Source organism: Motacilla alba, chromosome 1A, assembly GCF_015832195.1.
Source record: "Motacilla alba alba isolate MOTALB_02 chromosome 1A, Motacilla_alba_V1.0_pri, whole genome shotgun sequence".
Classification (NCBI taxonomy): domain Eukaryota; kingdom Metazoa; phylum Chordata; class Aves; order Passeriformes; family Motacillidae; genus Motacilla; species Motacilla alba.
Window position 1 is genome coordinate 31,397,935 of NC_052031.1, and position 14,065 is coordinate 31,411,999.

The 14,065-nt window shown below is 33.9% G+C and overlaps 1 long non-coding RNA gene across 8 annotated transcripts in view; it reads right to left on the reverse strand.

The window, feature by feature from the left end:
- The window catches only part of LOC119708314, a 56,180-nt gene that overhangs the window by 23,825 nt on the left and 18,290 nt on the right, over positions 1-14,065 (reverse strand). For 4 of the 8 annotated variants that reach the window (XR_005259038.1, XR_005259042.1, XR_005259036.1 and 1 more), the window contains exon 4: positions 12,586-12,896. The exons of the other annotated variants lie outside the window; for them this stretch is intronic. This is a non-coding gene — a long non-coding RNA (uncharacterized LOC119708314). Of the gene's footprint in view, positions 1-12,585; positions 12,897-14,065 lie in introns of those variants that run through there. 8 annotated transcript variants of the gene reach the window in all.

Genomic DNA, 14,065 nt, shown 5'->3' on the forward strand with positions numbered 1-14,065 from the left:
TGTGAGGAAAGTAAACTTGAACTGTTTGACATTGGTCAATAGGCTGAAATTGTCTGAGCATGTTGGCAGTCATCCACAAAATTAGTCACGATATCCTGTTGACCCAGTTTGAATCCTGTGTTGAGATTGTACATACCCTATTATTTGGTTTCAGCCTTGGTTTGGGGAACACCATTTCCAATTTATGGAAGGTTTAATTCTATGTTCACAGCTGTTGAGTAGCTGTCTTCCTACTGCTTTTATCTTGAGGATTTTATCATGTTCTAGTCCCCTTTGATGCTTTTATTTGGCATTAGGAATAGGTTTACATTTCTTTGCCAATACTACGTTTTAAGCATCCAACAAAATCCTCTCATAGGCCTTGTGAGAGCACAGCAATGAGGCTATTGAGAAATTTTAGGACCACATCAATCCTCCTAATACAATATGGTTGGGTGTTTTTTCTATGTTCTTTAGTATCTATTTTATTCAGGGATTTTTGGGTTTTTTGGTTTTTTTTGGTTTTTGTCTTTACCAATCTAAGCACCTTCCCGGTTAGTCCTGGTGTAATTCAACGGCAATTTAAAGCAGCAACAGTGACTAATATTCCACGAGACAGTGTGTGAAGAAAGGGCATATTCTATCCTTCAGCTTCCTCAGTACCTGTTTAAAATCCACTGTCAATTAAGCCCTGGAAGGTATACAGGAGAATCTGGTAATTTTTTTGATAGGCACAGCTTAATCATTTCACATGTCTACTCCTTTCTATAATCATGCAGGCAAGTGATTCCACAGACATCCAAGCAGAATGTTAAAGATCTCCAGCAGATTTGTAATTATTGTCTTCTTTAGAGCTGGTATCTGTAAGCAATTTATACCAACTGTTTATAGGCTACATTGTCAAGGGTAAGAATAGCTATTCCAAACTGCTTAGTCTTAAAAAGAAAAACCCACAGGGAAGGACCAAATTCCATAATTCTATCTATAAGTAATAAAACTGCTGCCTTTTTTCTATGGATTTCTGACATATTTCCTCCTAGTAGTCTAGTCATGTTATTTTTAAAAAAAACTTTTTAATATAAAATATTTATGTATAAATGCTCACTATTGAAATAATACTCTTCTATTTGTTAGTCAAGGAATTCAAACAATTCCTTTGGGGTAAAGATTTAATTTAATTCTACTTGGCGTGCACATCATTAAATTCAATAAATCTTTTATAATATGAAATAAATTTAAATTTATCTGGAAGTTTTATATGCCTACTTCCAAGTCAGTTAACTTACAGTGGTACTGCAGTGCTAAAAAACCAAAAAATAGCAGTAAGGTATTCTTGCCATCTAAAACTACCTCAAAATCACTGAATAAAAATTATGAAGTCATTCAATGAGGTGATTGTTCTACCATCACAGTCAAACTGTAGCTGAAACTGTCACTTTTTTCTTGTAGCAGCTATTTATATAAAATTCAGGAGAAGAAAACTGAAGGCTAAACATTAACTTCAATGGTCTAAACAAGTGCTTAACTGCTTTTCTAAATACGTGTCAATTTAAAAACACATTCGGAAAGAAGCTGGAGACATCCTTGGCTGTTTCTCAGTTGGGGCTTTGATTAGTAAATTTGCTTACATGTAACTGAAATATGTACCACAATTTTGTTATTATGTAAGCATAGCTTTCCAGGAATCTGTAAATTAAAAATTACCAAGGTTATTGCTAATTCACCCTTTTTGTTAACAGTCCATTATCAAAAATAAACAGTGAGGAAATCTGTGAAAAATTCAGAGAAAAAAAAAATTTAAAAAGCTCTAAATACTTGCATCTTTATATAGAAATTATTCCCAAAATCTGATTTCAGGCAAGATTAATGGCTAATATTTAAATTAATGTTCGAAGTTTTATATTTATATGTATAATTTCCAGCAAGCCTTGAGAAGTTAGATACCAAGATCTCATCTCTATAAATTTGAAATGCCTAAAATCACAGAGGCAAGTTGAAAAGGCCATTCATAAATTAATATGAAGTTACATAAACAAATAGAAGTTGTTTGACAAGCAGGAAAAATACCAGCTGAACCTCCTTTGTTGTTCATTTGTGTTCCTTATGACCCATGCTCCACTTTGTTTTTGACAACCCTTCTAAGGTAACAGCCATCCTAATGGCCAGTCAATAGCTTGGACATTACACACCTATTGATTTATGGGAAATCAACCATCAAAATGGATTGCATGATGCCTGGCATCTACTATCCTTTCTCTACAGATACATATTTTCATAAAGCTTCCATGACTTTTTCAAATATAGCTGAAATTGACCAGTTTGTATTCAGGAAGAAATGGAAGGAAAAAATACAGAAGACGTATGGATGGAACCCTTAAACTTGTAAAATGTTATGAGATTGGTGAAGTTAATTAAAGATATAGGAAGATCTTGTTAAACACATTTTATTTCTTTTTCTTCAATGAACGGCTCTTTTGTTGAAAAAATCGTATTTTATGGGAAGATAAAAACAAATGGAAGGTCACAGTAATGTGAAGACATTGTACCAGTCCATCAGTTATTTTCCTCAAGTCAGAGATGAAAAATTTCAGTGGGCTAATATTTCACAAGATTTTTAATAGGTGAAAGTAGAACCATTGCTGGAAATAGAAAACTGTTAAGAGTATTATTGTATCATGCAAATGATTCGAGTACCTTAACATAGGAATTTGTAAAAGCTTACAAAAGCACTTATTGTTTCCAATATCATCGCAACTCTTCTCAAAGCATTTTTATACAATTAAAAAAAAATTTTAAAAAATTATTTCAATGTTCCTTCAACCACGTTTCTCAGATGCAATGATTTAGATTCTGACAATCAGCCTTGCTTCTCCTGAAGGGCACCTCCTCAGCAAGTGCAGGATAACCTACCTCATCGCCAGCCATGAACTTATTGTAAAACAGGGAAGTTATTTCTCTTGTATGTGTGCACCTCTTTTTTTTTCAAAACTGTGAGTCTGCAAACCTTTCTTTCTCTAATCTAATGTCCACCTTACCAACATATAAAGTCAATATCACCCTATTCACCAGCTCAGAATTCCTGTTTGTCAATCTTTTATACTTTGGCAAGGTTAGGAGATCCCTTTATTTCCTCTTGAAAATCTTTTTAAGCCTTGCTGTAAATTGTATATTGTGCTATGCAAAAGGCAGATCTCTGGAGAAAAGATAAAACTTCTCCATTTAGACTGCTAACAAAGATCAGGAAGAAACATTCTCAAAAAAGAAATGTAATCATGAGACAAATCAGTACCAGCTGTAATGAACACCTGAGACCCTTAAATCCTATAGGATGAAAATAGTTTTTTGGCTCCTTCTCTAACAATTTGAAAATGGCGCTTTTGAGGGGAGTATTATCTAACTTTAATTTGATGACACCTGCAGCATACCAATTATCTGAACAGTAACTCAAAGCCATATGATGTTATCTTTTAGTTCCTTTCTAGATTTACTAACAGTAGTTTATTGAAGGATTATTTTTGTTCTTTTTGGTGTGTAAATACCAAAGTTAATTACGAAGTAAGTGTATTAGTCAACTGTTTATGGTTTAGATACTTATTTGCACTGCAAGAAAAACTGTAATCCTTTTTAGTGTAGCACTGTATTCTTATTTTGTTCATTGTCATAGTCATTGCCTCATGATCCAGGGTTTTTTTTACTGTTTTTAATCCGTTTTCCTTAGTTCTGTCACTGATTCTAATAAACGATACCAAAAAATTAGGTGCTACTGGTAAATAAACAGTTAAAAATTGATTTCTTTTTGTTCCCTCTCACTCATTCAACTTGAATGGGGTTACTTCAAATCCATGAAGTAGTGTGAGCAACAGCATTAAGGCTTATCCTTTTCTTTTTTAAAGCTTTGTTGCTAGCCTCCATACTTTTTTCCAGCACTAGATTAGAGAAAAAAAAGAAGCAAACTGAACAGCTAAAGAAAAACTCCTAAACTTCTTAACCATTCTGTAACTAGTGATAGCACACAAAACATGAAAATCACCATAATTTCTTCTTCCATGTGTTGTAGTTTAATAGGCTTTCATTTGAATATCTAGAGTAAGAAAGAAGCATAATAGAAATTGTGCATAACCTGAGGACCGGACTTGGAGCCATGAACTTATGAAAATAATCACAGATCAGATGCCCTCTAGGGCTTGCCCTCTTTGCAAAATAGAAGATACTAAATTAAGTAACTTATCAGTTACTTATCATATCTAGTTGCAAGAGCATTTTTGAGGCAGCTTAAAAGCTTTGCAGTCTATTCAAGTCCAAGGAATGGAGCTTGACAAGAGAAGAACAAATTATGTCTAGGTTTGTAGTCTTCCTGCTGGTTCTCCATTTTTCTGTTTGAATTGTGTCCAGCCTTTGACTTTTTCAAGTGGATTTTTGTTAAAGGAAGATCAATGAGGGAAGGAAGGTCAGTCAGATAGGAGAGAGGAGAAAATGAAGGGAAGAAAAGAGTGGAGAATGGCATCAGTGGGAGTGAGACTGAAGCAATGACTCCAGACAGAGTGGTGTGAGCTGGAACAAATAGCTAAGCGATACCAGGAGTGTTCAGTCTCAAAATTATACATAACATGGATAGAGTCAATGCACAAAGATTCCTAGGTCAGCAGTAGGCACCAGGAAGCTGAATTACATTTTCAATATTAAGTTCTCTATCTGAGGCTCTCTGACCAGCCTGGAATGCTGGCAATGCCGGCAGTAAGGGAAAAGCGACATGTGGCCACATCAAAACTGCCTTTAAGAATTATTCTCAGGTCACACTGAGAGTATCCTGTTAGAATAGGTATTTACCTTAAACTTACATAAAGTTTACAACCAGCTATACCTTAGGTTTCCCTTCCTTTTTTTTTTTTTTTTTTTTTTTAATTACATAACCATTTTAACAGGTATAGAGAGAAGGAAAGCAAGGCAAAAGAATATCTAATACCTGAATCCAGGATTAGGAGCTAAGGATTTATGACTAAAATTTCAGCTCTCTTGCATTGTATGACCGTTCTTCAAGGTGAATCCTTTGCTAAAAAGAAAATAGATGTAACAGACTAGAGCAGGTCTGAAAAGGTAGCTTGGATTCCAACACCTTTACCTTAATTAAGGCAGATACTGCTGAATGTATTAATCTTTGTATGGCCATTATGAATCTTATTTTGTAATTCCTTGGGCCTAGCAATAGTTATGTTCTAGAAACTTTGCGGAATTCTTTTTCACTCTCTCTAGATGCCTTCAAGAAGAATCTCCCTATTACTTCTATTGACATGTATCCCTCGAAGGCCTAGCTCAGATCTACATGCCAAAACTCCAACGCAAACACTTTCCTTGTTTTTTTATAAATTATTACAAATTATGAATTATTTTATATGGTAAATGCAAAGACAGTTTCTGAAAAATGTGTTTGAAAAGAGAATAGTATGTGTTTATGTTCTAAGCCATATTAGAAAGAATAAATACTTTCAATGTGTTAATAGCTTTGTTACCTCTGTAAGAAAATGAAACATGAAAATTAAAATTATTTTTTCTATTTAAAACAAATAAAATTCTTCACTCAAATGACGACTTTTATCTTAAACTTGTGATATCTTGCTGCTGTCATGTTTCTCACCTTACTTTCATGTAACACATTGAATAATCTCATTTTCAAACCATTCCTGATTTATGGTTTCTTGACCACTTCAAGGAAACTTGATACTTCACTTACACTTGGCCTTTAATAAGTGATAGCATTACTTTGAAGACTGTAAACAGATTTTGGTGAAGAATCAAAGTCTTCAGAAATATAAGGCCTATTAGTTTTTTCTATTTAACTGATAATAGATGGTTTTCTGTTACTTCTGTGTATCTTATTTAGTGATCCTAAGCAGCACAAAATTTGGTATGAAGGAGAAACTACATAGTTCAGGGTAGTTTTATGTAAAAATTAATGGATGAAGTTTGTATGTACCTTTACATTTTTAAACATTTAATATTGGACAGTTCAAACAAATTTCCTTAGTAAAGGATTTAGTTCAATTTTTGATTTTGTTACAGTTCATCTGACTTCTAGCTTTTTTCAGGCTTCAATCTCATCAAGACATGAAGCAGATTTAGATTTAAATAATGCAAAAATATTTACCAATTTAAAATTCTCTTGTAGAAATAGTTTTAAAATCATGGTTCATTTGAATTCACTGATAAAAGAGCTAATGAGAAAACAATGAAGGAAAGTAGGAAATATGTTTAAAATTCAGTGTGCAAAAAGGATGTAAAACACAAACAATGGACGTGTGTTTCACAAGTCAGCAATGCACCCAAGCTACTTCTAAACAAGCCCTAAGTGAGATACCAGGAGCAGTTTCAGACCAGGATAAATTTTTTCTGCTGACAGTGCATTGAGCATTGCAGATACATCAAAAAAAAAGAGAAAGATTACTACAAAATATCAATGAAATTGCCATTGTCACTGTTGAGAAGTTTCTAAATAATAATTTTATTTTTGCATATTTTCTTTTCTTTAAAATGTGAATTACTTAGAGGATTTCAGCAAATTTGTTTAGTGCAGTGTAAGTCTTATTTTTGCTGCTTAGTGAGAAACTGAAAATAATCTAACAGTGAAAAACATGACATATGCAAGCACTTTTCACAACCATATTTGCTCATATTTCCATTTATTCACTGCATTCAAAAATCCACCCAAATGGTAACATTTAATCCACTAGGCATTTAAAAACACAATGAAAAATCAAGTTACAAAGGAAGTTGAGCATTCAATTTATAATGCATTCTTCTATTAAGAAGAATAGACACATTTAACATTTCACCTAAGTAATGTATTTTTAAAAATTGTGACTATTTGAAAAATAATTCAAGATTAGAAATAAAAAACTTAATTCTGTTGTGTATCCATATATGACTTATAACAGAATTAGGACCAATTGTATATCTTATCTCTCTAATTTTATTTTATGTATTTATGCTTATATATATCTATATGTAAATGTATCTTTTGTACAAAAAATCCTTAAAATGTAATGTTTATTTTAACCTTTGGTCTGCTAAGAATTGATTTTGCATCTTGGATCTTGCTTTGACACTGGTTCCTAAGGCCTATGAGCCCATGTCTTGAAAGAACACTGTAGAGATTAACATCCATTGGTTAAACATTAGGCTGCCTGATTCCTTTCACGGCTTGTTTCTTGAATGCCCTATTAAGATTACTTATTAATTCTGCTTAGATTCATTACAAGAGGTAAAATTAATATAACACTGCTCTTATGAACAGCATTTGACACATTTACACACTATCATAATCATGTAGGTAGAGCAGTGGCATCACTTAGCAGGTTGATTGTTTCTAGGGGAAAAAAACTCATTTTAAATCAAATTCTCTTGGGAAAACACAAAAATATACAACTAAAAATATATTTTGAGGCTATATATTGATTTGAGGGCATCTGTTGCATCACTGGGAGATGCTTAAATCCCAGATTGCAAACCAGAATAGACAGTGTGCTGGGGAAGTCATAAATACAAAATCAATAGGAAACACAAAGATTTCCTGGGGACATAGTCCCCTAAGGACACACATCTGTTTGTTTCATATCCAGAAGCTAGAAATCTATCCTGGTATAGATCCTTTTTAAAGTCAAAGCCTTTTCTTCTAAAATAAAGCTGTGATATGATGTCACCTACTAGCAAATTCATGTCACTTTTCCCCCTGAAGAATGGGCTTACAAATGATAGGCCATTTTTCTCTAGAAACCTTCTTTACCTGACAGACTGAGATTTTCAACTATACAAAGGAGAATTCAAGATCCATTAGAAACACCCCGCATATGACTCTGTAACCTTGTGGGGTGGGGACTCATCAGGGAAATAGTCAATTATGGGTTTCTTGTCAAGCCTGCTCATCTTTATTCCCCAGAATACTGATTACTAAAAAGCATAAAAGAGCCTCTTGAAGCAAAGACAGAATTTATGAACACTATAAAAGCTGAATTATAGAATTATGTACATTCCAGGGCTTCTGGCTTCCCATCAATTTCTTCTTTTACCTCTGTCTGTATATTCCTGTGAATCACATAATATTCCCTGCAGAGCAGCAGAGGAAGAAGAAGGAAGTGCTAACCTGCTAACCTTAGACCTCTCAGTACTCCCTACAAGTAAAACAAAAAACACCTTCAGGAATGTGTGAATTTTAACCCCCTAACCTGAGATCATTGAACCTGAATGTACAAATACTGTAAATCTGAGACACGTTTTTAGTTCATTGTGTGTGCTATTGTCAATGTCAGTCAGTTGTTATTAGGAAATGCATATTGAATGTCCTTTAGAGACTTTGGTACTTGGCTGCTTTTAGGCATATGACAGCTGCTGAGCCCTGTAGACTGCAGCAGTTTTGGTGAATTTCAGTGAGAAAGTCACACTAGGCACTGGGGAAGTTTCAGTCAAAAGGGGAGACACCTGTGAGGTTTAAGCATCTGCAAGATTAGACTTTTTATTGTCATTTATAGCTTCAGTCTGTAAAACCTGTCTATACCCTTCATTTGATATATGTCTTTGTGTCCTTGGGATACACAGATCTAACAATTTACCATTCACTGCAGAAGGATAAAGAAAAAAATCAACAAAACACAATAGGAAAAAAACCTTTGATGTAGAAATGAAAACAAAATAAAAATATGATCTGTTTTGTTCAAGGCAAAGCTATATGCTATTTTTATTCCCAGGTTAACTAGAAAGTTATTTTGTTTGCCTAAATTGTTCAATCTTTTTTTTTAGAACAAGCCAGAATTTAGCCTGTTTTTTCTGCCTAAGACAAGCAGTCAATTTTAATTAACTTAGTGTGCAGGAGTCTTTGGCATTTGTGGAAACTGGGCACACAGCCAATCCCCAAAGCATATCTGATCAGTTTGCCTGGAAAGAAGTAAAGGAAAAGAGGACGTTTGCTTAGACAGCTTGGAATTATAGCCTGAAATCTCAACAGCTGGAAATAAAATTAATTACACAGTCCTCTCTTCTTTACCTATCAGTGTAACAGCCTTAGCTTCCCTGAAACAACTGGCGTAAGTCTGAGGGAGTCTGCTCTAGATGTATTGTTTACTATATGGGAATTTATATACCAGTTTAGTATTCATGTTTGTGTTGAGTTCAGTACAACTGGAGTACTTAACGCAATAATAATAATAACAACATTATGTTATTTAAATGAATGCATGTCTGTGTGTGTGTTCATGCATTTTAAAAGATTCAATAGAATCAGTTTTGAGAGGACAGCTAAAAATTCATCAAAGAATTTCTTTAATACATTTTGGACTAGCTCCATAAAACATCACTTTGTTGATTGGAGATGTTCATCAATTTTTTAAAGCATCAAGGGTTTTTGTTTCTTTTCTTTACTCTGAATTATAGAATCTTTTGTAGTTGCAACCTTTCCTCTACTCCTCTTATAAAGCATCATGTGTATGAATGGTAAAGCAGCAGGTGTGAGAATATAGATCATTTATTTTACAATTGTTTAAACCTAGAAATAACAAGGTTACCTTTTAAGATTTGCGGTGAGAGTTTCTCAAGAAAAAAAAGTGTATTTTATCTAAGTAATCAAATAGTCACACTTAGCTTGATGCAACAAATTCAAATCTAAGAAAATGGAAGTTTGTTTTTCTCCTCGAAAAAGAGATATCAGATTTAAATGTTTTGTGTACATAACATTCCTTGCATTATTCAAATTCTTAGACAAAAAATGTTTACAGTGTTGAAATTTAAAGTAAAGATTAAAATTGTCCATTGATACTATCAAATACAAACTTTTACTGGATTTTTTAGAGCTTTAAGGGACATTTAAAAAAGAAAAAAAAATTAATTTAATTTTGGCCATTAATTTTGATACTCAGTGTCTAACCTTATTCTTTAGATGTTTAAACATTTTTCTTGATTTCTCAACATGGTTTATGATAAAGACAATTTTCATCAAGATACAAATGGAAAGAATGTGAAATGGAAAACTATTTACTTTGCGAGTGAATGCAGCAAATGAAGACCCTCAAAGTCTGTAACAGTAATAGTCTTTTTTTGGGTAGAGGGTTCAAAGCAAGAGTCCATTACAAAGTTGGACCCTCAGTTTTTGGCAGTAAATTTGCACAGAAGCTTCAAGACCCAATGTTTGGCACTTTTGTCTGTGTACATAAGAAATGAGAAAATTTTCCACAGACTGTTTTAACATCTTTATGTTAAAATGAAGCTGCATTGAGAAATGAGATTTGGGAAATGGTATGTATAATTTTTCTTGATCCCCAGATCAGGGAAAAAAATGGAAGCTTAGCTTTTTTTCTAGCCTTTCCCCCTGACAAAGGTCTTGTGTTCTGAAAGAGACGGGTTTTAATGACCTTTATGATCCACTATGCTGTGGACTTACCTGAGATTCACGTTCCAGGTAATGGTATAAGCTTCATTACTGAAAGCTACTTAGTAGGACTTCAGTCAGCATTATTCTGAAACTGTAATGCCACCAAAAAACTATCTTTTTCCATAAATTCTAAATGAAAAAATGCTTTTAACCTGTGTCTAATGTGGGAATTCAAATACACAGTCTGTTTCAAAATCACTATTTAATAAACTTTGTTAGAAAACTGTTCAGCTACAGTCTACATCTTCATCCCTTGTTGCTTTGTCCTGGGTATCTTAAAACTTGAAGGCAACATTCCATTTTGAAATGCAATCAATGTGGCAATCTTTTGAGAGGTGGAGTAGATCAGTAAGGTCACAGAGCATTACTAAAATTGCCAAGAAAGTTATTCTGGCGCTGTCTGGCACTTATCTCACACATCTCTTAATCAGAGCTCTGTCAGCGTGGACACAGGAATGTCTGTATGTTCATGTAGATTTTTTTTTCTCCAGTCTCCAGGATATCTTTCCCTATTTCAGCAACATGAGACACTGCATGCTCTTCAGAGTAGAGAGTGTCTTGCAGCATGTATATTTTTATCATTCACCACCAGATGATAAATTCGACATAAAGTAAGCTCATGGTTCCATAAAGAGATTTATATCAGGAGACCCGATGTAATTCACAAATCTAGCAGCAGAGACTAAAAGAACTCCAGTATCAATTAATGTTTTCAAACCACTTGCCAGAATCTACACAATAAAATTTAAGTTACACTGTTCATTTGTTATTTCCCATTGCTTCTCACATGTTCTTAATCTGTATTTCCCACTTTACAGAAAAAGATGTACAATATTAAGCTCATCATCCGGTACGTCTGCATAATGTATCCCTTCACATTCAAAAATCAACAGGCTTTTTATGAGATGAAGTAGAAGATAAAGCAAGAGAAATGTACTAGCAGCAGCGTTCTACACCATGCTTGCTAGTCTTTTAGGTGCCTATCTCCATAAAAAAATTGTAGAATAGTCAACTGCATCTTCTGTATAGACTTTGTTGCCCTTTCCATCTTCATCACAATGATTTACATCACCAGCTAATGCTAAATATTTTGCTACCCCAATTATTTGCTGTCACAGACAGCCACCAATTTAAAATGCTAAGTATAGCCACTTTTGACAGATTCTTCTCAAGTAACTTTTCCAAGACGCCAAAGGAGAAAAGTGTGATAGGAAAATAAGTACATTTCCCAAACCAAAATGATGATATACTTTGCATAGTTTGGGACATTATTTGTCTACATTTTTTTTTTTGAGTTTTTAAATCAGTTTTATAACATTTATTAGCTCAGAGTTACATCAGAAAATAATCTATGATATGGTTAAAAGTGAGGTGGTGTAGAACACAACACTCCCTAATAATCTTTGCAAAGGTTTAGAGTGGTTTTCACAGAATCTGTATTAAATTTTTATAGATCCCTTTTTTATTGTTTTGAACTCCATTAAATTCTGTGCAGCTGTTCAAAAAATTCTTTTTCTTTTTATCCTCAGCCCTTTCCTCTGACAGCTTTGTTGAATTTAAACTTCACAAAACTCTCTTCTTCTGAAAGGAGTCTTCTTGAAAGAGAAAAACAAAATATCCAGAGGCATATTTTCCATGAAATGTGAAAATCCAGCCACAAAAGAAATATGTCTAGGAAGGAGGAGAATGCAGTGCTAAAGATGGGGCATTAACTTTAATAATTCATTTGAGCCATGTTGTACTTTATAGACATAAAGCACATAAAGACCATCTACAAGAGCTGATAAGCAAAGTAAAAATCCATAACTGGTAAATTATTGAATTTCATGCTTCTATGGCTCAGTAAGCAACCATCCAAATGTTCTTGTGCCACTCCTAAAGGTGACCATGGACAGTGACTCCTTATATGTGTTATAATTGATAAACAAAGTTCTTAGTGAGAAAAAAGCAGGACATTAAGCTCTACATTTTTCACCTAAGCTTCAGAGAAATGAATTTTGAACTGTACTTCTGAGTAGTCACAGAAACAGGACTCTATTTTATTATCTGGTCTAAATCCAGCCATCTGATGCAGACTGGATAAGTTACTGAAACCTGAAATTCTTTTCACAAGCTGAGATAACAAAACCTCTGTTTTATTTCTTTGTGGCAATGAAGATTTAGATACATTATGAAACAAATACATGGAGGAAAAAAAGAGGCTTTCACCATTTATTTCTTATGACAAGGAAAAATTCCTATGATTATGTGGAAAAGAAATGCAAAGGGAAGGGGGAAAATGTACTGTTTTGAAAAACAGTGTACTGTATTTTTTTATTAATTAAAATACTCTTCCTTGATTCCTAGAGGAAGCTTGGGTGAACTCATGTCAAAGAGCAGAATTTTTTCATTTATTCCAAATCACCCTGAGGTGTAACTTACTCTTCCATGCACACAGATCCTCAGGACACCACCAACTAACCCAAAGTAATCAAAGTCCACGATCCACCACGTGCACAACAACCATCTGCAAATACCAAACATAAGAGTCTATTTGTACCTAACAGATTAAATATCTATCTATCTTTGCTTTTGGACAGCAAAAACTGTCATTTTAATGTCATTCCTGCAAAAAGAAGCAGGTCATTATAAGTATTCCATAGGGAGACTTTAATTTTCAAGCCTACATCTGATGATGATACAGATGATAAGGATCATTGGTCTGCAGTAGTATGATCAATCAGGAGCAATTATTTTGAAGTACCTGAGCTTTTCTTCTACTGTGTTTTATAGCCAGTGTGGAAAACTTCCACGCAGATGAATGTGTCTCATCTTATGATGTTGACTCTACACTCTTGAGATATTTGTGATATTATTAAAACTAGCATTTTCTATGCCCTCTTTCAGTGCTAAAATCAAGGATTCTAATAACTTTAAGTCATTTGTTCACAAATCTCTAAGTTTCACTTAATTCTTTTATTGCTATATTTATTAGGAAAAAAACCCCAGAATTTATACCCCTATTATAATTTACTTTCTTCCCCCCTCCAAACTGCTCTCATCTCCTACTCCCTGGGTTTCAAAGACATATAAAAACATGAGTAAGCTTTTCTGCTTCCCATCCTCCTTTAAGCCTTGATATATTGCATATAGGTTTCCATTTGCCTATCAAAAATCAAGCTGGCAAGCTTCCAGGTACATCACTGCTTTTCCACAAAGTTCAAAAATTGTGCATTTTTTTCAGCTGCTCTGTAAGAAACTACTCTATCAATATTCCACCAGTTAGATGTGCATGTTCAGCAATAAGCACTATTAAAATGTATTAGAAGTATTATACTGAAACTAATTTCTTTAGCATGAATATCAGCATCTAAATTTCTCATAAAGTGAATTTGAGTGGGCTTTCTTGGCTTACTCATATGGAAAAATTAGCAAAAAGGAGAAAGAACTGGAAAAGTCCTTCTTCCTAGCCATCCTCTGCCCAACAGTGTATTCTCTTGACAGCTTCATACTCTTGTATCCTTAAAAACATTTCCAAACACAGAGTTGGTGCTAAGGTCTTTCATTTTGTGGGTATAAAGCATTCACTAAATTTTGAATGTCTTTATCCCTTCAACACTAAGGGAATCTGATGTCCCTTCCCATAGTTATACTATTTCACTCAACCCACTTCCTCTCTGACCCCAGATTAACGTG